Source organism: Carcharhinus amblyrhynchos, chromosome 22 (assembly GCF_965287045.1).
Source record: "Carcharhinus amblyrhynchos chromosome 22, sCarAmb.v2.hapA, whole genome shotgun sequence".
Lineage (NCBI taxonomy): Eukaryota > Metazoa > Chordata > Chondrichthyes > Carcharhiniformes > Carcharhinidae > Carcharhinus > Carcharhinus amblyrhynchos.
The window spans coordinates 44,940,847-44,966,392 of NC_137345.1; the positions used below are offsets into that span (position 1 = coordinate 44,940,847).

The window sequence follows — 25,546 nt, forward strand, 5'->3', positions numbered from 1 at the left end:
GTGGGTACCTGTAGCAGCACCTGCTACATTTGGAGGAAGTGAGATGAGGTAAAGGAGAAATCTTTCAAGCAGGGCGGAGAGTAGTTGTTAATGAAATCTGGTTACGCGGAGAAGCAGAGAGCTCTAGCCCTATTCTAGTGGGGTGTGGAGGTGTAGAGAGAGATTGGGCATCCATGCTGAAGAAATGGGTGGGGTCAGGAAATTGGCAACTATTAAATTGATGGTGAGGATATATGAGGGGAAAGGCTGGGCAAGGGAGGGATAAAATCAATTCAGTTGGACTGAAATGATAGTGCAGTCCTGTTTATGCATTTTGGAAAGAAGGTAGAAGTGAGTTGTGAGATAGGGGAGCTATGGAGGGAAGATCACAGGAGGAGATGATGTCTGTGACCTAGTTTAATGTTCAGTGGTGAGGGGGGGTGTGGTCATGGTCCAGAAGTCTTGGGAGGAAGTGTCAGAATGAAGAGCAGCTGCTGCAAAGCTTGAAAAGTAGAGGTCGGTTTGCCATTTAACATCACCTTAGGATTGGACCTAAGAATGGACTGCAGCAAGGTTAGAGTGAATGAAGGGCACAGAAATGGACAATGGCTGAGAGCTGCCGGCGTGACAATGAAAAGATCAAAAAGCCAGGTGGAGGGAGAATATTAGGGAAGGGTGTCCTTTGACTCCCCAGCCCCTTGCTCAAATCCTATTCCAGTTCTCATGATGGGAGAAATTTCTCCCCCTTAGGTTCTGCCAGACTTTTTATTCCAATTTCCAGCATCTGCGGTATTCTGCTTTTCAAATGGACTTGTGCTATTTTCAGAAAGCAGCCAGCAGCATTTCTGATAGAGGTTTACAAAACCCTCACTGCTTTTTGAGAGTTATTGGGAAAGGTAAATTTAATCAATAGCTCGGCCTACGTTGCTGCCAGAGTGGAGTGGCATGCAGAAAATTTGTTTGCTTATTTTCTTTAAAGATTCTTCATGACGCTCACCATAATCCAGTCAAGATGGAGAAGGATGACTTTATTTGCAGGGGTTCAGCAGTGCTGCTGTGCAGTGGATCATTTGGTGTGAATTCACATTCTATTTTCCCCCTCTCTCCTTGCCTGCCCTCTGATTTGCATAATGACAAATGTTATTTGGCAAGGTGTGGAGTGGGGTGAGGGGGAGGAATTGGATTTAGAGAGATCACCTCGGCATGTCTGTGAAAGGGTTTCATGTACAATAGATTATTTTGAAGCTTAATGCCTGTTTTATATTGGAAAAGATTTCTGGTATGATGAGAAATCTCTGCAGACTGTGCATGTAAAACAGATTTTACCTGTAAAACAGGCTGTGCAACTATAAGCCCAGTGCTGCAAAAAAGTCTGTGCTGACGTATGTGATACATACATGTAGCATTGAAACTTGTTTTGCAGTCCACTTGCTGCGTTTACCTTTTTGTAATACAAATGTATGCTCCTGCACGCGAGGAGTAAAAGCAGAGAATTTGTATTTAACTATAGTAGCTGATTGCTGGTCTAAGCTGTTGCAGCTATTTCAAAATGCGCAACAATCTATTTCTGCTCTCTGTTGCTGTCTGTCCACCCACTGCATCCCTCCCCACCCCCACCCCCCACCACCACCACCACCACTTAAACTGCAGGCCATTCTGCCCAGTTTGACAAGCACCATAATGATCGATGGGTCTCTCACCAAGGCAGTGAAAACAAGTTGCATCGATCTTTGTTTTTTTTTCCAGTTCCCTTCTGACGGGTACCTCCAGTATGTACAAGGCTGTTAAGATGCGTCATTGTTTGCTGCCCTTTACAGCTGGCATCCAGGGTGTGAAAGCTGTGATGGCACCAGAGGGAGGGATTAAAAAATGCAGCACTGCTTTTACTTCTCTCTTTAAAGAGATGGTTAAATCATCTCAATCCTCATTTTGAGGGCTGGATGTTGCTGTAACTACTAATGGTGCGTCATTATTCATCATGGAGCAACTGCTTTTATCACCCACTCCTCATAAATAAAATTCAGAGCTACACTTTGGACGTATCCTAAAAGCCAATGTCATTTGATTTATTTCACCTGTGTGAAATAAATTCTTGTCACGAATGTGTCAATTAGTCGATGAAATTTCATTTGCCTTGATTTAGGGGTGTAGATTTTTGAGTTATGTATATTCATAGTCCCATCTCACATGCTTGTTTCAGAGGCATTATCTACACAAGCCACAGATGCTTAAGATGATTCAGACAGCAGACATTAGATGCCCTGCAGGCAACAATGTGTTTGAGCATTAGTTTTACATATGGATGAGCTAATATAAAATGTGGCATGGGTACTTGGAAGGTACGAATTCTGGGGATTCGGAACCAATTATTAGGATCTAGGAATTAATTGGGTTAACTTTACTGCTTGGTATCACTTGTGGAAGAAAAATCATTTCTCTGCATCTGGAAGCTTTCACAATAAAGGTGTTTGTTTCAACCAGAACATTTTATTCTTTACACTGCAGTCTTCTGATTCGTTCCATGATCACCTTTTTTTATCACAAAGTCTTGCTTCAAGCTGTCCTCGATTCACTTTGAGACCCTTTAATGAACAACTATTTTTTTTTATTTTTGATTTATTGTTGCATATATTAACATAGTGAAAAGTATTGCTTGTTGCATGTTATACAGACAAAACATACCATTCAGAGAAGGAAATGAGAGAGTGCAGAATGTAGTGTTACAGTCATCAGTAGGGTGTAGAGAAAGATCAACTTACTGCAAGGCAAGTCTATTCAAAAGTCTGATAGCAGGGAAGAAGCTGTTCTTGAGTCTGTTGGTATGTGACCTCAGACTTTTGTATCTTTTCTGAAGAAAGAAGATGGAAGGGAGAATGTTTGGGATGCGTGGGATCCTTAAATATGCTGGCTGTTTTGCCAAGGCAATGGGAAGTGTGGACAGAGTTAATGGATGGGAGGCTGGTTTGCATGATGGATTGGGCTACGTTCACGTCCTTTTGTAGTTCCTTGTGGTCTTGGGCAGGGCAGGAGCCATACCAAGCTGTGATACAACCAGAAAGAATGCTTTCTATGTGCATCTGTAAAAGATGGTGAGAGTCACAGCTAATGTGCCAAATTTCCTTTCGTCTTCTGAGAAAGTAGATGTGTTGGTGGGCTTTCTTAACTACACAGTCTGCGTGGGAGGGCCAAGTCAGGTTGTTGGTGATCTGGACACCTTAAAAAAAAACTTGAAGCTCTCGATCCTTTCTGCTTCATCCCCATTGATGTAGACAGGAGCATGTTCTCCTTTGCACTTCCTGAAGTCGATATCAATCTCCTTCATTTTGTTGACCTTGAGGGAGAGATTGTTGTTGCTGCACTAGCTCACCAGATTCTCTACCTCTTTCCTGTACTCTCTCGCCATTGTTTTAAGATCTGATCCCTTTCAGTGGTGTCGTCAGCAAATTTAAATCGAATTGGAGGGGAATTTGGCCACAGTCATAGGTGTATAAAGAGTATAGTAGGGGGCTGAAGACACAGCCTTGTGGGGCACCAGTGTTGAGGATGATTGTGGAGGAGGTGTTGTTGCCTATCCTTATTGATTGTGATCTGTGAGTTAGGAAGTTCAGGATCCAGTCACAGAGGGAGGTGCTGAGGTCCAGACACGGAGATTGGAGATGAGTTTCGTGGGAATAATAGTGTTGAAGGCTGAGCCATAGCTATATATTTCTGCCCATCTTCCCTTGTCCATACTAGATTTTATTTACATCATGACTTCTTCAATTCCGTCATTTAAGATGAACCTGCTAAATTAGACGTTGAACAAAAAATCCAAATATCCCGTGTAACGACAATACGTGCCCTTTTTTTTAACAAATGCATATTTACTAATCTTTCTGTTTGGACAGCTCATAAACCAAACTTCCCATCTCACCTGTGTTTCATTTAATTCCGTAGTGAAGGATGCAACGCATGAATGCTTGGCTGTTTCTTATCAGGGAAAGGTTCGCACTGCAATTTGTGTTCTCAACTTTTTTTTTGAAATTGCAACTTTAAACTAAAGCATCCATGACTGGGCATACTCTTTTGCTAACTACAATAAGTCCCTGTAAAGCAATATCCCATAGACACCCTTCTTTCAGCACCAAAACAAGTATATTCTTGTGATGCTGTGTTTCTAGCTTTGTAACATCTATGGGCAGAAATCCAAGTCAGCAGTTTTCAGAAGGATATATCCTCAAAGCAGCAAAACCTCCAGAGGTAAACCCAGTCTTAGCCAACTTCCAGTCACCAGACTTCAGAGAGGGGAAAAGAAAGACACTGCTCTCCCTTAACTCAAAAGCAGCATTTAGACAACAATACACCAACTCCAGAGACGGGGAGCAGAAAAACACTGCTTTTTTTTTTCTTGGTTCCAAGCAACTTCCGAAAAATGAAACTAAAATTGGACCTTCCTGTGAACATAGCTGTCCCTATCCATGTGATATGACTTATCGATCACCCCCAATCAAGCATTACTCTGCCATCCTAGGGAACACTGGTACATCAGATTAAAACCAATATTACTGCTTCAGTAACAATAAAGGACACTGGCTGCAGACAATACAGAAGCGATAAAATCCCAGGGACTGTTAAAACATCCCTGCAGCGAAACATGATTCAAATACATTTCTTTATCATCACACGTAGAAATGGCACTGCCAGAATTCAGTGTGGGTTTTCTCCATCATGCTTCTATTATTTTTGTGTTGGAAATAGTTTGACAGGTTGGCATACCTTTTCCACCATTGACCCTTTGCTGTAATGGTATCTTTTTAAAAGACTATTCGTCATGAGCTGGTTGAGACAGTGACTGAGGAGGTCCTGGAGGCAAAATTAATAGTTTGGTAACTCCTGTAACCAATGGGATTTTGTGGATTGCATTCAGAAGGAACAATCTTTGTTTTTTCTTATATATATAACTTGTTTTTCTGCTCATTTCCCAAAGCTAGATGTTCCCAGCAGGCCAATTGTGTCTGTGCCACAAACTCAGCACAGATCACTTATTGAACCCGGGACCTCCAATTCAAATCGAAATATAGGAGCTTAGTGTTTAAAATGTTCCGATTGGTTGTAATCATCTTGTGAATAGTTTCTGAATGGCAAAGTTCAAAATAGGGCAAGTCTTTCAAAAACCTGGGCTCTGGCAGTTAAGAGTCCAGCTCACAAAAACCATATTGATGAGCTTTCATTAGAATATTCTTTGAATAAACACAATCTCAACTGCAGTGTGCACTTTAGCTCAAACAGTTTAAAAAGAATGTATGTAGAATCATTCCAAGACAAATTCTTAAACTGTTGCCCTTGCTTTTTCAGTCTTGCTGCTATTTTTTTTCAGGTGTCCAACAGTGGAATATTTGTCCATGGCACACTGCAGTTAGTTTCCTCACTTTCCACTTGGATCCTTCTTGCGGTGATCACTACCTCATCTAATGGCCCTGGGGTATCTGCCCCTACTTGTCTAAGCTGTCATATAACGTTGGCATAATGGTGCCTGCATGTAGCTCTAGGCTTTGGTATTTAAACTGGAAACAAAATTGACTCTACTACGTTTTATCTATATGTGATTTTTGCTTCACAGACCACCACAATCAAAATGTATACCTTCTGAAAAATTGTTTGGTGTATTAACTTGATGGGTGGAAAGAAGGGGGTCAGAGCTACAGGGAATTGGAAGTCTAGGTTAACCCAAATGCTGGTGTTTTGGTCCTTGTGACAAGTTTCCTGTCTGGAAAAAGCATGATTGACAAAACGGGGAGCACTTTGGAACAGGCCACAAGATTACTAGGGAAATCTGATTTGCAACTCGTGTCGGACACTGGATAGGGTCCAATCAGTGCGTCAGTGAGAGATGTTGGGGAGGAGTAGTGGTTTGTATAGAGGGGTGTGATCTGATGGGAGGAGCTGGGGGAAATCCACATGTTCCTCCTGGAAAAGCACTTTCTCCGTTCCTGTTTTGCTGCTAATCTGAGGAAACCACTCAACTTGGCAAGCCACAAGTTAAAGTTGCAAGCTGGTTAAATCAGAGGCTTCCAGACTTGTTCAGCATATGTAACAGGCCAGCTCAAGTCCTGTCTACAGACTGGATATCCACTCCTTGTCCCACCTCTGTAAAACCTGGAAGTCTGCACAATGGAGCCAGCTTCCATATTCGGAATTTGGCCTGATTTTAATTTCTCCATTTGCAATCCATCTCATGTGCTAACCCATGTTAAAGTTCTCCCTTTTGTGTCTTTATCCCTTGTAACCTTTAGACAGTATAATAATTCATGTAGCCTAATGCATTAATGCTGTGGTGCAACAGAAAAAAATCAAACGTTGTTTAGAAGATCCAGAGAAAGGGATGTGGAGTATATAATTTTAGGTGAAAACAGTAATTTGTACTGCTTCAATCGCTGTGCTTATTTAATGCTGCATAACAAAAGCATATGTTAGCTCCAACTCCGAGCTGAGCGTGGGGAGAAAGGGATAAGGGGAGTCAATTTGCATGTCTCTCTTGCTTGGCTCCTGGCGTTTTATTTATAAAACCACTTGGAGGTGAAGATCCTTCACGTTGTTGTGAAATGAAACTTTTCCACAAGAGGGATGCCTAGTGTTGTCATTCAGACTATCTTATTCCCCATTCATTATAGATCCAGCTGTTTGATAAATTGCAATATTTTTGCTGCTGCCACCATTTTTAAAAATAACTTTGTTAATGAATTTATTTTATCTGTTTTAATCCAAGATCCTGGTTTAACAATTAGGTGACCTCAAATGAGATACCCTGCCTACAAATCTGAATGCAAATTTTCCAATCTTTCTGCCTATGACTTTTCCCAGGATTCCTAGGACTTGAATGTCTCATATCTTGATCCCTAATATATAACCAGAATACTGTCTGGTGCCAGAAAGGTATCTCATTGCCTGTATTTGCTGATTTTCCATTAAAAAATTTTAATCAGCTTTTATTTGTTTTGTTTATTCCTCCTCCAGTAAAGTTGTTAGCTTTCTCTTGGGTAACAGCAATCTAAAGGCACTCAGTTGACTCCTTACACAAACAACGCTGGACACCATTTATTCAGTGCAAGGTCTTTAATTACTTGTGCCCAAGGAGAACTCTCTACGGTCAGCACAGGATGACTGGAGCAGTTCTGAAGTTATAGAGAAACAACTCAGCAGTTATGGTCAATTACAGCAAATCAGAAACAGATTTTTCACATCTTTCAGTGACATACATATCCACCAATCATAGCAGAGCCTCTTGCCCTTTCTTAGCCAATAGAAAACCAATCCTTCATTAGCATAATATGTCCCCATATCTGGCTATTTAGTAACCACCATGGTAACTTGTTCTTTATTTTCATCCTGCTGTCCTAGCCTGGAATGCAGTGTTTATGGAACAAGATTTTGGATATACTCGCTTATCCTGCGTATGTCGGTATTGGCTTTGCTGAAGGTTGTGTTTGGCTAATAATCATTTTCCATAACTGTCAAGTAATGGAACTTTAATTTTCACAATTGTTGAAACCTAACTTCCATAATGTTAATACATGCCAGTTGAAAAAAAGCCACTAAAATGACTGAATACAAGTATAGAGTAGAAAAAACAATGATGCTTCTAATTTGAGTTATAGAAACAGAAATTTCCTACTTGTTTAAGGGAAAATAAACCGACTACATGAAGCCTGAAGGAGGCAGAAGTATTAAAGATACAAGATTTACAGTGGAGTGGTTGTTGGTGAATTACTCTCCCTTGTTTATTTGCTGTTTAACTTTGACTTTTTTTATTAGTACATTTTAGTGTCCACAAACACAGGTTTTTTTATATTGACAATTTTGTTCTTTGCAATCTGAAAATTAGTCCTCTTTTGAATTTTTACAGTCTTGTTACAGTAGCAGTATTCATTAATGGAGACTAGCACTTTATAGAATTGTAGACTAATGCAATACAGAAGGAGACCGTTTGGCCCATGTCTGCTGGCTCTTTGCAAGAGCTGTCTGATTACTCTCATTGCCCTGTGAATTGCTTTGAATGTATCTATTTCCCTTTTGAATAGTACTATTGAATCTGTTTCCACTACACCTTTTAAATTTATTTTAAAAGTTCTCTTCTCAATGTGCCCCTCTGCCAAATCAACTTTTACCTGTACCCACTAGTCTCTAATAGAGAAAATCAGTTTTGATGCAGTAAATAAGAAACTTCATGATCTTGAATGGTTTTTATTAAATGTCTCCTTCACCTATGCTCCAATGAGAGAAATCCTAGTTTCTCCAGTCTGTCCACATAACTGAAGTGTCTCATCCCTGATGCCAAATGTCTCATGTAAAAAGGAAGGAACTTTAAATTCCCCAGGGCAGACTGGAGGTAAAAATTTTAAATAGAAATTGCAGGAACAGCAATGCAGCCACTTAAAGTATAATAGAGGCTGCTCAGCGAGCAGGAGACTGATGTTTTCTGGAGGCAGATCGCTCACTGAAATTTTTTTAGAGGTTGCAAATCTCCACTTTAAGTTGCTTTAATTTAAGCACTTGTAGCCAGGAGACCTGGCAGATGGAAAGGAGGTGAGAAGTGATAGCCCCTTAAGACAAGCAGGTTCATTGTATTGCTTGTGGGTCAGAAGGAGCAGAATGGTTTCCTCTGCTCCCATCACACTTGCCAGTCAAGCCTCTGGCCATTTGCCTAACTTCCCCAGACCCTCCTGTGATGTCAGAGATTTCTTCTCCTGCCTGAAGAGTCTGGGGCATGGAGGTTTGAGATTACTGCTATCACACATGAATTAGTTTCTTGCTAAAGCCCAGCAAGGTTTGTCTATTTTGCAACCTCTCCTCACCACACAGATGGTGACAAGATCTACTCCATCATGTTGACAATGTTGTGTAGCATGCCATGCACTTCTGCTCAGCTGAGGTACTGCAGAACTCCTCTAGAGAAGTCCATTCAGTGGAATTATTGCTTCAGCATTGCACTCTCACTGTGCATCCTATATATAATATGCACATGAGTTGAGAGCCAAACTCCATGAACTGTCATTTAAGGGATAGCTCTTGTTGCGTGGTAGCTACCTATCAGTTTGCCATACAAAAACACAAAACGCTGAAAAATCTCAGGTTTAACAGCATCTGTGGTGAGAGCAGAGCCAGTGTTTCGCGTCTGGATGACCCTTTATCTGCACTCACGCCCACCATCTAGAGTGCTGAGTCCCTTTTTGGTTCTTGTAGGAGAGGCTGAATAAACTAGGCTTGTACTCGTTAGAGTTTAGAAGAATGAGGGGAGATCTCATTGAGACGTATAAGATGATGAATGGGATGGATAGGATAGAGGTGGAAAGACTCTTCCCGCTCAAAAAAGACAGTAGGACTAGGGGGCACAGCCTCAAGATAAAGGGGGGGGCAGTTCAGAACGGAGTTGAGGAGGAACTTCTTCACTCAAAGGGTGGTGAATCTCTGGAATTCTCTGCCCGTTGAAGTGGTGGAGGCTGCCTCGCTAAATATTTTTAAGAAGCGGGTTGATGGGTTTTTGATAAGAGAAGGGATTAAGGGTTATGGGGAGAGGGCGGGAAAGTGGAACTGAGCCACGACAGATCAGCCATGATCTTATTGAATGGCGGGGCAGGCTCGAAGGGCCAGATGGCCTACTTCTGCTCCTATTTCTTATGTTCTTATATTGTACAGTTGACATAAGGCATCCAAAACTATGTAATGGAGTCAGTGGTATACTGCACTATGATGAAGCCTGCTGTACCATGCAAACCTTCATTCTCAGTGACCTCCCTTATGCAATAGTGGAAGGCAAACTGCAAATATTGCTAATATCTCTACTGGAGCAGTTCACATTAAAGTTCATTTAACCTGGTCACATTCACAGCCTCTGGTGACGTGCCCTACTCTTCAAGTTGCAGCAGCTGGCTGAACTCAGATGAGCTCCTTGCTGCAGACTGACCAAGCATTGGTCACCGCTGAGGTTCAGAGAGGAGAATTTCACCATGACTTCTAGGTGCATATGACCTCCTTGTGCTGATGTTTGTAGTCAGCATACTTCAGAAAGTGGCACTCCCTGTCGACTTTTGAAACTTGAAATATCAATGCAAAATACCAAAGAAATGTAGAATTAAAAAAAAATTACTCCTTAAAGTCACAAAGTCAGTGCTCAGAATGGACCAGGCAAATCCAACATCATTCCTTGATTCAAAATCCAATTCAAGGGAGACAAATGAGATCCAAGCTGACAAGATGAAGCATTTGTAGCAGAAGATGAAAGAAATCAGCTAGCAACTAATCTATAATCACTTAATGATGGGCTTGAATTAGCAGTGATTCCAGCTCCTTGATGCTGTTTAATGCATGCTCAGCTGTGAGAGGTTAAGAGTATTATGATCTATTGATGCTATTGAGGTTAAGAGTATTATGATCTATTGATGCTACGTACTGCCAGTGGATGTTTTTGCGGACCCTAAGGGAAATTAGTGCCCAATGAAGAGCTCTGTTTTCATCCTCTTGCTATGTAATTTAACTTATTTTAGAAATTTGATTCTTGTGGATTTTAGTTTTCCATCCCTAACTTTCCCCATTTCATAATCACCCTGACTTTCAAAGCTTCCCAGTTGACTTGGTCCTTTTGTACCTAACTTTTAACCTTCTTCCCTCACACTCAGCTTAGGTTGATTTTGTATGCCCCATGGTGCAACCTCCAGCTCCTGCTGGTTTGCTTCAGATGATTAAACTCTGCCCCAGGCAGGAAGGAGAGAAGACAGAATAATGAAATGATGGGTCGGTAGTAAGTTATTTTAACTCTGCAAGATCATTATAGACTGTGGACTTGTCAGTCCTTGTAAGTAGTAGCATTGCATTTATAAGCAGATGTTCCAGAAACCACTTAGTTTAACAATGCAAGCCATCAGTGATGGAGTATGTCTGACACAATTAAGGAAACTATTGGAAAATCTCATTCAACAGTATTTTAAGAATTCAAATCCAAGCTTTATGACACTTCCTTTTCCCACATTGTGTAGCTGAGGTGACGAGAGTCTGATGATGTTTCGATGGAAGTAATGCTCTTGAGAGTGTTAGTGGCAATATTGTGAGAAATAGCAGCATTTGGAAGTATAGTAATTGTGCCCTTTGAGAAAGATGTGATAGGGAACAGTGTGCAAGTACTGTTGCGCTCATTCTCTCTCTCTCTCTCTCTCTCTCTCTCTCTCTCTCCCTCTCCTTTTTACTCTCTTTCTCTCTTTTTTTTTCCCCCATGGTTTTAGTGATGTACTCATATCCAGCAATCTATCTCTGGGTGGTGCAGTACAGTCTTTTCAATCCAGCCTGAGTGTTGGGATCAGAAGGTTCCTAAGTGAGTTTTGACACTGTCTATCCACATCTAGTCGGATAGAGTTTAAAATATTGGTCCTTGATGTCAGCAAAACAAGTCTTTAAGTTGAGAAAGATTACAAACATGGGGGGGAAAAGAAATCAACCTCATGCAGTTGAGAATCTGTATACTGAATAATGTAGCAGTGAGTGAGTTGGGATATTGTAAGGGAAACTATTGACCAAACAGCAACACTGAGTACACCACAGCACTGTGATTGCATAGTATGGCTCTATTGTATAGAATGGCTGATAACTTAAAAGCAAAGGTAAGCTGACAATAGGCAACATATTGGCTGGTGAGTAGATTTGTGCCAAATGGTGTCAGCAGGAACAAAGTAAGAACTGTTCAGACTGCAAACAGTTAGGCAGAAAGAATTCCAGGATACTGCAGGTAAAGTAATTAAGGTTTTTTAACAATGTAGGCAGTGAGAGGTGGTGACAGATAAGCCATGATCTCTGTGTGGTGGGGGACAAGCTTAGTGCTACTCCTGTTCCTATGTTCCTGAAGCATTGAACCCAGTATTAAAAGTCATATTGTGATCAAAAACATGTTTGGTGTGGGGGGGGATGCGTGCATGAGGAGTGAATGTGAAATTGAACGGATGGGATTTCCTTCAGGGGGCCTGCACTCTCAAACCTAGACACAATTACATGATTGAACAAATAGGGCCTTTTGTACCTATTTATGGCAACTTAAGGGCCCTTTCCCACCCAGCCTCAATTTTAGGCGGGTGGGTGTGGGTCAGAACAGGGTGGAAAACAGAAAAATAAACCATTTGCCGTCTTGGGCAGGAAGGGGTGGGAGGGAGCATCTCTGAAGGCCCCTTCAGATATGGGGCATTCTCCTCTCTGGGACCTGGGAGATTCCCCACCCTCATGGGGCAGCCCCCGCCTTCCTGCTCTTAGGACTTAGTGAGAACAGTCCTGGGACTTGGGCAGAGTTCTGCTGTACCTCTTCTGGCCACTCCAGCATCGTGCCTGGCAACCTTGTCAAGGCAGTCAGATTGGCTGACAGTTCTCCAAAGCAGGACCTCCTTCCAAGGACAGCCAGAAGTCCCATCCTCTGCCAATTGGAGCTCAGCTGAAAATGAAATGGTTGTGGGCTTTTGCGCCAAGCACTTGCCATCAGGAAAATCTTGTCCATAGAAAATTTTGTTTTGTGGAGAAGGGGTACCCTGTTCTTTTCCTCTCTTTCTCTTCTCTCTCTCTCTCTCTCTCTCTCTCTCTCTCTCTCTCTCTCCCCCCCCTCCCCCCCCCCCCCCCCCCCCCCCCCCCCCCCCGCCCAACTTGAAGACATGCCAGAAGGAAATGAATATTTCAGGGCCTAATGGCTATAAGCACCAGTGCAGCAAAGTTCAGCATGGACTAAAATGTCCAGCTTTGATCTCTACTGATTCCTGCCTTGTTGCTATTGTTGGCTGCAGTCACACTACGTGAGCCTCTTCCAACTGTATATTTCCCTGGTGTGAATTTAACCACTCATTTTCCCATTCTTTATCTCCAGTTCTCAGATGTGTTCTGGATGTCGAAAAAAATTTTGGCTGATGTTTGGCCAATGGGACAAAAACAGAAAATGCTGGAAAATCTCAGCAAGACTGACACCATCTGAGAGAAAAGAGGCAACATTGAAACGTTGGTTTCCCAGCGTTTTTCTGGTTTTATTTCAGATTCTCGCATCCGCAGTATTTTGCCTTGATCCGACTGGGATATGTTCACGTTTTCCCATCCCCATCTCATGAATGCAGGAGGAGGCTAAATACTCAAGGGATTAACCCCAACATGATTTTTATCATACAATAATATCAGGAAAATCAAAAAACAAATTACTGCAAATGCTAGAATCTGAAACCAAAAAGTCAAATCCAGTTTTGTGTGTCCACTGGTCAACAGAAGGCATTCAGCCATCCTCTAGACGCCATACTTTGGCATTGAGCACCTTCTGACTGGGAGGTGGGATTCAAAAGGTAGTTAAGTGTCTGAGCAATCCTGAACTGTAGATCTTTAACATCCTGGACCTGTGGATTGCAGATTTTGTCAGGACAATAACCTTGGCTTTACATCAGGGTTAACAGTATCTACAGGGTGTCCCTGCTGGCACTCTGATTCTGTGGTTATTACTGGATTAGAACTTCCCTGTCACTGGTGTGAGGAATGTACAGTTAATTCCTTCAAAGCTCATTCACTGAGCTGTCTGGGGATTACACCATTGCTAAAGCTTCATTGAGGTAAGGTACAAATTCTTTATTAAAGCAACGAAGAGCAGTATGTTGTGGTTATTAGAATACTTATACCTGACCTAAGCACTGTTGTGTTTTGTTTCTTTTTATGCCTTTCATGAGTTTAAAGTTTGTTTATTATCGTCACAAGTAGGCTTACATTAACACTGCAGTGAGGTTACTGTGAAAATCCCCTGGTTGCTACACTCCAGCACCTGTTCGGGTACACTGAGGGAGAATTTAGCAGGGGCAATGCACCTAACCAACAAGTTTCCTTCAGAGTGGGAGAAAACCAGAGCACCTGGAGGAAATCCATGCAGGCACGGAGACCGTTCAGACTCCACATAGTGACCCAAGCTGGGAATCGAATCTGGGGCCCCTGGTGCTGTGAGGCAGTACTGCTAACGACTGTGCCATCCTGCTGCCTGTGACTAGCCTCAATCCTGTATTGTTCACCTTTCTGATGGCCTAATGAGCCACATGAAAGAGGAAAGTTTGAAGTTTCATCTTCAACCAAGTTTGCCCACCTTGGCTGAACACTGAAAGGTGTCCCAGTAAGCCTCGGGGTGGGTGGGGGGTGCACCTGGGTTAGGAATACTGTCCACTCTTTCTCGGTGGGGTTTTCTGCTGCTCTCTGTGACAGGTACCCTGGCAGGCAGCAGCGTTAACTATCCCAAGCAGCAAACATTGTGAAGGTGGTTTGTGATGGTGCAGTACACACTCCAGTAACTTTACCGCTGTGTAATATCAGGAATGTGTTTAGCATATTTTTGAATATCATTAATACTTGTTGGAATCCTTCCCCCAAACTGAATTAATAGGCTGCACTGACGTCTTTCACAACAATATGTAAACATTGTGAACCTGGTGAGCCACACTTCCTCAGGACTTCAGGATCATTCACCTAGCACTTGCAGCACTCCTGGCACCGAGGAGTCTCTGTCAGGCTCATCTGCCATCAGCACTTCACTCTGGGTGGCACGTGTTTCGAATTGGCTGCAAGGTGAAGCCCTGGTTTGTTGGGGGAGAACTTGCACACATGACTGGTGGGGAGGTTTTCAACATCACACTGTTGCCAGAGGCCTTGAGATGGGGAGTGTTAAAGTCCACCTGGGTCATGGTCACAGAATCAATGATTTGAGTGTAAGTATTGAGGGATCGTGGAGTGTAGAGAAACCTCAATATCCTGCTCCACCAGGACTTTGGGAGGAATTTGTCAACTGGCATTGGAAGGGCCCAGCAGATCTGACACTGAGGTCTCAGCACTGCCATCTTTCAATGCAAAGTGATGGGGCAGCAAACCCAATGACAAACTGCTGGTGAGGACTTTGGGATCATTAGTACATTGGCCAAGTAAAGGGCCACTCGATGTGCCCAGGTTATGAACCCTTTATTCACAATGCAGAAAATCAATGAAGGACATCTCTGAGATTAATACTGATAAGTGGCTATTAACCACTAGTGGCTGGGGGTGGCACAGTGACAGTGGCCTCACAGTGCCAGGGACCTGGGTTCAGTTCTGGCCTTGGGTGACTGTGGTGACTGTGGAGTCTGTACGTTCTTCCCATGTCTACGTGAGTTTCCTCCTGGTGCTCCAGTTTCCTCCCACAGTCTAAAGATGTGCGGGTTAGGTTGAATTGGTAAGGATAAATTGCCTTAAGTCTCAGGGAGATGAGCAGGGTAAATAACTGATGCCGGGGGATAGGGCCTGGGTAGGATTGTTGTCAGTGCAGGTGTGATGGGCCAAATAGTCTCTTTCTGCACCATGTATGGATTCTGATTTGGGCACAACCTTTAATTCTCCAGAGCAAGTGGGGAGTCAGCAAGTGACTTGACTTGCCTCGCCTCCATTCCCATGGGAAGTGACTGCTGCAGGCCCCAAATAATCTTATCTCTTGACAAAACCGATGGCAAAGGGTCTACTGACCTCATCTAGAGGATAGAGAGCATACTGGGTTTTCAGGAGTGATTTATTTGCCTGCGCTATTACCAGGTCTTTAATCCACAAGTGACTCATTAGTCATCACAGAAGGAATTGGGACCTTTGAAGCCTCATGCTGATTCATGTTGTTCTCACGTGCATGCTGCAGGAAGATGAATGCTGCAGTGATTACAGGCGCCATTATGGCATACAGGCAAGAGGGAGGGGAGAGAAGACAATGATGGCAAGAGCCAGCTGCTCCAAAGACAGGTGATTGCCCCCCTCAGGAACAACAGGGTTTGATCCACATACCGAAGTTGAAGCTCTCAGAAATGTCAATTGTAGCAAGATCCAAAATGTACAGGACACTTATCACAAAATGCTGATGCCTTCATGTCCGAGGATCTAGTAACTCTGATTTGTCAGGATTTGCCATGGCAACTGAGAGACCATCTATTGCCAGTGGCCTTGGAAGATGCTCTTCTCCCTGCAGTCTGCACGAGAGAACGACATGAGCCAGCACGAAGCTTCAAAGGTCTCAGGATCACCTTGAACTTCTACACCAGTAGCTTTTTCCATGGCTCTGCTAGGGACTAATTATGGGATCTCTTGCTCTTCCAGAATGTAATAGATCCTCTCTTTTCCATGGCATACAACTGTATGTACTTTTGCAAGACATCAAGCAAGCCAGAGCACTGGGCTTCACAACTATCTTTGGCTTCCCACAGGTGCAGGGTGTCATCGACTGCACTTGTGTGGCTCTATAATCTCCCTGGCAGCAAGCATTCCTATACATCAATTAGAAGGGCTTCCACTCAGTGTGCAGCTGGTGTGGAATCACAACAGGAAAATCCTGCAGGTTTGTGGACGCTTCCAGAATTCCTAAATCTTGAGCAAATCACAGATCTTGACCAACACAGCATCCAGGGTTGGCTTCTTGGACAAGTGTTGCTGACAAAGGACATGACTAATTATGCCATCCGGACACCACAAAGCATCTCTAAGGCACAATGATGCTTATATCGCTACCTGAATAATGATGGCACATGGAGCACTCCATAGGCATCTTGAAAATCCATTGCTGGGACAGATCTGGCAGGTCACTGCAATGCAGTCCACAGAGGTTCTCTCAGATCAATCATGGCTTGCTGCACACTTCAAAATTTGGCATTACAAAGTTAGTAGTAGTCAAATGGTAAAGCCTTCCACACACCTGATGAAGGAACAGCATTTCCGAAAGCTTGTGGTTTACTATCAAATAAACTGGTTGGATTTTAACCTGGTGTTGTGAGACTTCTTACTAAGGTAGAGCTGCAGATCTCCAATGACAAGCTGGACAAACGCCAATTTTGTGAAAACCAAGGCTGCAGATGAAGAGGCCATGCAAGAGAGGCCCTTAGCACCACCAGAATCCAGGAAGAGCAGTGCTGATTATCCTCTGGATAATGCCATCCACCGCAGCCCCACATGAATTTCAGCATAGCTATTACTGCTCTTCAACCATTCACTTCACTTCACTCTGTGCTCACACATGACACTCAAATTGTCTTGATAATCTGAAGAATGATGAGATCTTGAAAGATGTCCTTTCTGAACTGGGGTGCCAACTGAAGTAGGTTGTCCCAGAGACAAGTTGCATTTTCCAGCATCTAATCACACGTTTCCCATTTGCAATAGAAGCCTACAAGAGGCAGTGTTGGTCCTTGCTAGACTCATCATTTCATGCTTCCAGTGTCACCAGGCTCCTCCCATGCGATCCAGTAGCAGCTACTGCGCAACGCATCTTCATATCGGGAATCCTATTGAGAGGTATCACTCAAGCTGAGGCTGCCAAGGATAGCATGCAAGGTTCCAGAGAACTGTTTCCTGTGTATCTCCTCATTACATTGAATCTAGCACTCACTCACACTTAAGGATGTTGACCTCCATTCATTCCTTGCCTGAGGAAGAAGAGTTTGCCTGCCAAATATTACAATACCTCCCCTTGACTACAGACAGTCCAATGTCATGGCTGTCCCTGGGAACTTGAAGACTCAACAATCTTGGAAGGCTTCATGATATCTATCACTTGATAAAGAGCTCATGTTAGACTCATTACATCCTCACTCCTATCTAATGGTTTCCCTCAGCATTGGTTCAATCACTTTTATAGGCACTCCAGAGTTTGCTCCAAGGCTCCACAATGCAATTTCTCACCATTTTCAATCGCTATCGCTGACTGCTTCATCCCTACGTTGTGACTAGGTAATATCCTCTTGAGGATGTGGCCATGAGTGGCAGGACTATAAGGTGACTGGGAGGAGTATGACACACGTACATTGAAGTAGCATGGTCCTCACCATTCATTGGTCAGCCTGCCACATGTGCATTCGGAAACTCAAACATGATTGGGACACAGGAGCATACATGAGCACTGAAAGCATCATTGCTTGGAACTCCTGCTGCATTAGAGAGCACATCTGTTTCAATATTTCTCCTTCCACTCTAGATCTTAACCTTTCCTAAAAGCAGATGAGCTGGGAGTACTCATCTACCTCAATCTTAGAGGCAAGAATTAGCAATATATAACCCTGTAAAGCATGTGAACTTGGCTGTCCCAGGAGGAAACCTTACATGAAGGATGATGCAACACTGCAGTTGGGGATAATGTGCGAATGGGCACACACTGTGCCATGGAAGTGGAGAACAAAGCTAGGAGATTCCAGGTGGCGTGGGAGGGGGGTGGACACTGATTTGACAGCAATACTGCTACAGAGAGAGGAAGCATACACAAAAGCAGATGTGAAATGTGTTAAAATTTATACACATTAAATGTGGTAAACGCTCTTTCCACTGTGGTACACCAAATATTTCTGAAACTTCCTAACAGTACCACTAACTCTTGGTGCTAACCCAACATCTACAGGGGAGGTGGAGGCAGCCTGCTAACTGCCAGGCCCTATTATCTGTGACTTTATCCAGTGTCCTCTGGAAGGTCAAGAGCTGGAGAGCTCTTGGCTGCTTTGCACCTGCCCCATGGCAGGACACCCAATCTCATTGCTCTATGGAACTGGAGCTGATTAGGGGCACAGGAAGAGGGGATTGGGATCGGCTGCATACTGCTGGAATCTTGCACCTGCCAATCCCATCCGTCCCCCTTCTTGTGGCTGTTCAAGGGACCCTGGCTGATATCTTGAGAATGGCAGATGGAGCTGCCCCACAACCCCCCCTCATCCACTGATGGATGCTACCAAAGGTGACAGTGAGGTGGCGCTACCACTGTAGCAGTGTAGGATGAATGTCTTGGACCGAGGTCTCCACAGCAGCCATCATCCTGCCAGTGTTGACCTGAGTGCGTTGGCAAGCTGGCAGTATAACCTTGGACTGAACACTGAAAGGCTCCACTGTTTGCTGCAACCTGTCGCCTTTTCCTGATGTTTCCTTTACTGTCGCTGCAGCTCCAGCAATTGATGTTGGACCGAGAACTGAGACTCATCTGACTGTGGGCTCCAATAGCCCACTGAGTGCCAGCAATTTCTGATGTCCTGGCTGCTGTGAACCAGATTGAGTATTATGCTCACCAGGTTATTACTCCAAGCCTGCTCCAGATTAGGTCTCACAAGGTGTACTTGCGCTCGTGGAGCTTGTGGGTGAGCACTCTGACAGATCTTCAAGACTGCCGATTTCCATTTTCTTCATCTGAGGCACTCGGACTGAGCTGAGGGACAGTCTTGTGGGACCTCTGGAGTGCTCTCCAGATATAATAATTCTCTCAACTCTCTTATTCACAGGTATATGGAGGAAAAATTGAAAAGAGGACCAAGCACTCAATGTCATTGTCTGTGGAATGAGCTGGTGCAGGATCCTTATTTGGGGGTTTGCCACCCACTTCTCCAAGGCCACAGGCCTAATGGTGTATGTGCAACATAATTACCATTACTATGGTTTCCAAAGACACGGTGGTGATTGTGGACCTCCCAGCCAGAGTTGGGGTAGTCCGGGGTGGTGCTGCTGAACTTTGGGGCTATCTCCTCTCTCTGCATCCTGTTGCCTCCAAGACAAGGCAACAGTGATGTCATGAAGTGGTGGACAGCTTTCGATTCACCTGCCACAATGTTTTGGCATGTTTCCCATTGTTGAGTTCTACAGAACAAAATGGGGCAAAAGCCTGCCATTGCTGCTGCAGTGGGCCAGATTCCTCCCAGCTACAAAGTGCACAAATTGGAAAATTCCACTGTCTGATCTGATGGTTTGTGTTTATGGACTTTTGGCTGAAATCAAGTCTATATCTATATTGCCTATTGTGATTCTCTGGAGAGTCTGAGAACTTGGCAGCATCCCCTGAATGGTTGTACATAATTCAAATCATTTCTAGTTATGTACTGTCATAAAGGCTTTCTTTAGCATCACATTTAAGAGTCAACACCTTCCAGATACAAGAAGGTGGATGAAGTAAAGATGCCTAGCCCTTCCTCCCTGAGTTGAAGGCTTGAGCCACTACAAAACTTCATACCTTAGCTTTTGGGTGGGGCATAGTTCTACCTGAATACTGTCTTTACTCAGTGTTTGTGTAGAGAGATTTCACTTGAAGACCAAATCTAGGGGCGATAAATGTAAAATATTAACAATAAATACAGTAGGGAACTCAGGAAAAATGCCTTTACTCTGACTGGTTAGAATGTGGAACTTGTTGCCATGTGAACTATTTGAGGCGCATTTAAGGGAAAGCTGGATTATTGCACTAAAAGAGGGGAAAAGAATTAAGGGTTTTGCTGATGGTGTGGGAGGAGACTTGTGTGGAACAGAAATGTCTGCATTGCTCATTTGGGTCAAAAGCCTCTTTCTGTGCTATACATTGTATGCGAAATTGCACAGTCACCTTCTGTTTATAAAACCTGAGACATTTTTGCACTGAATGTAAAAATGCAATTGCCTTAGGGATTGTCAAAAAAAAAACTCCACAACTTATAATTTCCATCATTGCAAGAGGGAAAATGCCACACTTCACTGATGCAAGCACTTTAGGATAGCTGTTGTATAGATTAAAGTAAACTCTTTCTGCTGCAATAATGGGGGTTGTGAGCTGGAATTTCCTGCAGCCTGCAATATTAAATGTGGCTAGAATGAAACTGGAGTCAGAGAGGAAAGTTTTTCTAAACTCTTGTCGGGGGGGATAAAAAACCGTCAAACACCAATAAATCAGATTAATTCAAATTTCATCATAACTATTCTGCTTCTTGCCTTTTTTTGGCTTCAGAATAAGTACCTATCTGCACTTAAACCTTCAACTATTATATATCGCAACACTATGCTAAATGAAACACAAATATATTTACAATTATTTCCAGTTCTGCTGCAGACTTTCTACAGCTTGTGATAGAATGTACAGCTTAATATTTTAAAATATTTGTTTTTCATCTCATCTATTGTCCATATATCTCAGTGCAAACATTTCAGAATCCTCGTCTTTATATATCTCTTTTTGTGGCCTTGCTGTCCCTTTTCACCCTAATTCCCTTGCATCCCAGCTCATAGCCTCTGCTTTTCTGAGTGAGATGTATACTGTAACATTTGTTCAATAATACTGGGTGGGTGGCCATATAAGGAGACAAGATATAGCAGCAAGAGTAGACCTTACAGCCCATTGTGCTGCACAATTAAATGTGACCATGGCTAACCTTGGGCTTCAACTCTATTTTCCTGTTCATGCCTTATATTCCTTAATTCTCTGAAAGACTAAAAATTGATCCACTCAGCCTTGCATTTATTCAACAATGGAGCATCTGCAACCATCTGGGGTAGGGAATTCCAAAGATTCACAATCTTTAATGTCTCCTCATCTCAATGCAGTTGACCAAGGAAAACCAGTGGATGTGGTCTAATTAGACTTTCGGAAGGCTTTTGACAATGTTTCACATAGCAGACTATTGTGTGACGTTGAAGTGCATGGGATTGTGGGTAGTGTCTTGAGATGGATAGAAAGCTGGTTATCAAACGGAAAGCAATGAGTTGGCATAAGTGGGTCTTTTTCTGATTTGGCAGTCAATGACTGGTGGGGTATGATGGGGGTCTGTGCTAGGACCCCATTGTTCATTATAAATGATTTGAAAGAGGGAACTAAATATATTGTCTCCAAATTTGCAGATGATACAAGGGTGGATGGGTGAGCTGTGAGGAGGGTGCAGAGGTACTTCAGCATGATTTGGACAGGCTGAGTGAGTGGGCACATGCACGGCAGATGCAGTATAATGTGGATAAATGTGAGGTTATCCAGTTTGGTTGTAACAGGAACCTGGCTGATTTATTATTTGAGTGGGTGTAAATTGAGAGAGGTAGATACTCAGCAAGACCTTGCTAAAAGTAAGCACGCAGATACCGCAGGCAGTAAAGAAGGCAAATAGTATGTTGGCCTACACACCAAGAGGATTTGAGGATATGGATGTTTTGCTGAACTTGTATAGAGTGTTGGTGAGGCCAAACCTGGAGGACTGTGTGCAGTTTTGGTGTCCATATCTGAGGAAAGATGTCCTTGCTACAGAGGGAGTGCAGCAGCAAAGATTTACCAAGCTGATTCCTGGGATGGCAGGTCTGTCACATGAGAGACTAAGTTGGTTAGGTTTATATTTACTGGAGTTTAGAGTGAGGGGGCATATCTCATAGAAATATGTAAAATTCTAACAGGATTAGACCAAGTGGATTCAGAAAGAATGTTCCTAATATGGAGTCCAGAGCTAGGGGTCATAATTTGAGGATAAAGATTAAACCTTGAGAAATGAGGTGAGGGGAAATTTCTTTACCCAGAGAGCGGTGAATGTGTGGAATTCATTACCACAGATAATAGTTTGAGACTAAAACGTTATGTGATTTCCAGAAGAAATTGGATATAGCTCTCGGGACTAAAGGGATATTGGGTGGGGGGAGGGGAGGGGAATGATGGGATCAGGATATTGAATTCAACGATCAGCCAAGATCAAAATGAATGGCGGAGCAGGCTCCAAGGGCTGAATGGCTTATTCCTGCTCCTTGTTTCTATGTCCTAAGTGATCAGCCCCTTTATCCTGAGATTGTTTCGGTTCAGGAATCTAAAACAGTGACAGAAGCCCCATCATCTTTCTCAACTTTTCTGCCTTAAACCAGCTTCTACCTCAAATACATCTACCCTGTCTACTGTTTGCTTAATATCAGGAGCTTTTAATCCTGTCGCTGTACATGAGTTAAACTCAGCTGATTTTTAGTCTTAAGTGCAGCTGAGATTTTTAACAAATTGCAAGTACATTTGGTTGGAAGTAGGTGGGAGCCAAGCATAATGTAAAATCCAATTGAAAAATAAGTTATTTGCTCAGGGTATAGGAAATACTGGCACCCCTTTTTGAATTCAAATCCTGATGCCTACACTCCTTTACTGGATTATTTAATTTGCCCAGACTCTTCAATTACCTGGTAGCGAGAGAGATCACTACTTTATTCACTGGTTCACACAGTTGCCAAAAATGTGTTTATCCACGAATTGCTGAAGTGAATTCTGGCGTTATGATCTACTGTCACTTCACAATGAATAATTGAGAATCGTTTGTAGGTGCAAACTTTATTCAGTAGACAATGAAGGATTTATTGTGGACATGCTATCAAAATCTTATTTAGCTACTTCAGACAATAAATATACCCTTTTTTGGAGACGGCAGGAACTGACTCATGCATGTCTTAGATTTGGGCATCAGTTGAAATATCCAGTTGTTGGTAAAGACCGTTGGCCAATTTTTAACCCTATCCACCTAGAAGCAAGTAGATGAAAATTTAAAACCTTTCAGTTATTTAGCTGCCATAAAGCATTGAGGAATTGGCTGACTTGCAGTTTATAACCTGCTCAACTGAGCAATTGCTAGGATACCAATTGGTAAGTCAGAATCCACTTTCATGCTGGGACCCTTTTTTAATTTCCTGAGAATCCACTTACACTTTTAACTAAGTGGAAGTGAGATTCCATGACAGTCCTGTGAACAAAGTGGATCATTGCAAAAAAAGGCCAAAAATAGCTAAATTAAAACATTCTTTTGAGACCAAATGACTGGAAATCAATGACTGTTAAAAATCCAAGTTTGTGTTTAGCACTTCTCAAAATTAGTACAGGGATGTTTGAGTAGTTTGCAAGAAATGTATTGTCAATATTGAGTTTGTGTTTTCCAGGATATGTACATCAGGAAATGTTAGTTTTTTGACCATTGACATGTCATTGCACTGTTCTAGAAGGGCTGTCCTTTTTAAAAACTCAATGTTTTCTCCCCATCTATCATAAAATAGAACAATTGGATTGAAAATAGTACCAGGTAACATTTATTATTTCTGCATGAGAAAGAAACATAGGATACAGGGCAGGAAGATAAGGGTATAATAGAATCAAGGAGATAGGAGTCAAGGGAAGTTATGATCGAAAGTTTATTTACTAGTGTCATAAGTAGGCTTACATTAACAACACAGTGAAGTTACTGTGAAACTCCCAAGTAGTCACACTCTCTGGTGCCTGATTGGGTACACTGAGGGAGAATTTAGCATGGCCATTGCACATAACCACATCTTTTGGACTGAGGAAACCCACGCAGACATGGGGGGAATGTGTAAACGCCGCACAGACAGTGACACAAGCCAGGAATTGAACCCGGGTCCCTGGCGCTGTTGGACAGTGGTTCTCACCACTGATCCACCATGCCACCCCCATCTAAATGAAATCAGAGTATACTTGAGGGGCTCAAGTGTTCCTGAAAAGAGAAATAGCACTACTTCACCCTTTTGAATTTAGCTTTTTCCAGGCTTTGTATCTGCAAAATGTAGTCATTGTTCTTGTGAATTATAGCTGCAGTTTGTTCATAAAGACACTTTAACAAAATGGGTCTTGAAACAGGCTCTGAGTACTTGTGGCTGTACCAGTTATGAATGCATTGTAAAATACACCACTAATCTTGCTTTTATTATCAATATCAGCTTTTATAGAGGATACTTGTACAACATTTGCTGTCATCCAGGCACAGAATATAACTTTACTTTCCAAAGAGGGGAGTTTTTTTTTTGGAAGGTTTTTGTTTTTCTGAAGTTTATCTACTATCTGTCAATCGAGCATTTAATTTCATGCCATCATTGCCTCTGGCACTGGCACTGTCCCAGGCTTAGAAGAAATAAAGCTGCCATTCAAGGTCTTCCCACTATGCGTTTTAATAAAAGACTTTGGGAATGAATTATAATGTCTCCTGAACCTCCCGCAATGGGGTTCGCAGTATCACTAACGGATCTCTGCCTGTGTTATTAACACTCCTCTGCCTTATTGGCCTGAGAAAATAGGAACTATTTCAAAACATCCATTTTGTTTTCATCGACATGATTTGAAAATTGGAGATTGTAGCTTCTAACGTTACATTTGGAAATGTATCATAATGAGCACATGTTAAAGTTAATAGCGCGGTGTGCGGCATTTTCTGAATGATAAATTTGTTCATTTTCATAATGTAACGCGAGACTTCTGCATACCTCAATGAATTATACAGCTGCAATAGTGGAAAACCTATTCTGTGTCTATGGGATTGTGGGAGTTGGAGGCAGTTTGACCCAAGTTGCTAGTTTAAGTATTTAAGTCAACAGATGAAGTTTATTAACCGAAGTGATAAAGAATTTTCTCCTTTTTATGCTAACAGCCTTCTGCGCAAAGCTTCATGTGATGTATTCTGCATTGTCAGTAACCATGGAGACGGTGATTTAGAGGTTTTGGATGGGAGGATGTAGATAGATTTTTTTTTGCTGCTGCCCTGTGGATTCACAGTCGCATTGTAAAGTGTGTTGACTTCACAACTGAATTTGAGCACTGACTGTGTCAGTCACTAGGGTTGCTTTGCTGTTCTGATAGCTAAAACACCGGTGCAAAGGAATCCACTTGAAGGAACTGAGGAAAGAGCCAGATACTGGTAAGATTTAATTTTCCTGACAAACTGATCCTATTGCAGTAATTCAATAGTCACCCACTTTGGAACCTTTTTTTTATTTGTCAAGGTTACGAGGTCATTCTTGCATCTTTCAAAACCCGTTGAAGTGATTTTCGCAATATTTG

At 42.6% G+C, this 25,546-nt stretch overlaps 1 protein-coding gene across 2 annotated transcripts in view; it reads left to right on the forward strand.

Moving 5' to 3' along the window:
- The window catches only part of pacsin1b (protein kinase C and casein kinase substrate in neurons 1b), a 239,756-nt gene that overhangs the window by 18,117 nt on the left and 196,093 nt on the right, over positions 1–25,546 (forward strand). The window contains exon 1 of one of the 2 annotated variants that reach the window (XM_080210233.1): positions 25,285–25,403. The exons of the other annotated variant lie outside the window; for it this stretch is intronic. The gene's annotated coding sequence lies outside the window, so the exon portion shown is untranslated. Of the gene's footprint in view, positions 1–25,284; positions 25,404–25,546 lie in introns of those variants that run through there. 2 annotated transcript variants of the gene reach the window in all.